The sequence below is a fragment of the Otolemur garnettii genome, unplaced genomic scaffold (genome assembly GCF_000181295.1).
Source record: "Otolemur garnettii isolate 467f Iridium unplaced genomic scaffold, OtoGar3 scaffold00048, whole genome shotgun sequence".
NCBI lineage: Eukaryota > Metazoa > Chordata > Mammalia > Primates > Galagidae > Otolemur > Otolemur garnettii.
Window position 1 is genome coordinate 6,960 of NW_003852443.1, and position 663 is coordinate 7,622.

Genomic DNA, 663 nt, shown 5'->3' on the forward strand with positions numbered 1-663 from the left:
TTTTTTTTTTTTAATTGAGTCCCTGTAGAGACTGTCAAAAATTGCCAAAGCTGACTACATTGTAAGTTGTCACAGTGGGGTATTGGGAAAAGTTTTCAATTAGCAATAATCATGCCTTGGCTAAACCTCATTGGCTATGATCCTGTCACTGCACAAGGCTTCAACGTTTTTTAATGTGGTAGACAAATTGTTTAGCTTATGGCTTTGACCACCTCCCCATGCCCCCATTTAATGTCACTCTGTTTATTATGCTGCATATTTCAGCCACACTTGTCCTTATTCCTATATGCCAAGTTTTCTTTTGCCTTAGGAATCTGTATACACTGTGATTTCTGCCTGGAAGATTCTATCCCATTCTTTCTATAACTATTTTTTGTTGTTGTTGTAGGTTTTAGCTGGGGCTGGGCTTGAACCCACCACCTCCGGTATATGGCGCTGGCGCCCTACTCTTTAAGCCACAGGCACTACCCCATAACTTTCTTTAATTTCAGTTTAATATGAGAGGAAAAGCAACTAGGTTACAATATTTGCATATGTTAAGTAAAGTCCCTCCTGTAGTTATGTTCAACACCCAAAATATGTGTTAATACCCTTACCCATTAAGCGGTAGCACACCAATCCCTCTCCCCTCCTACCCTCTCCTCCTTCCCTCACTTCTTCTCC

The 663-nt window shown here is 40.9% G+C and overlaps 1 non-coding gene across 1 annotated transcript; it reads right to left on the bottom strand.

The window, feature by feature from the left end:
* Positions 1-19: 19 nt before the first annotated feature.
* On the bottom strand, positions 20-160 carry LOC111725847. The gene has a single exon (XR_002773807.1). It is a non-coding gene; the product is annotated as a U4 spliceosomal RNA (small nuclear RNA).
* Positions 161-663: the final 503 nt, after the last annotated feature.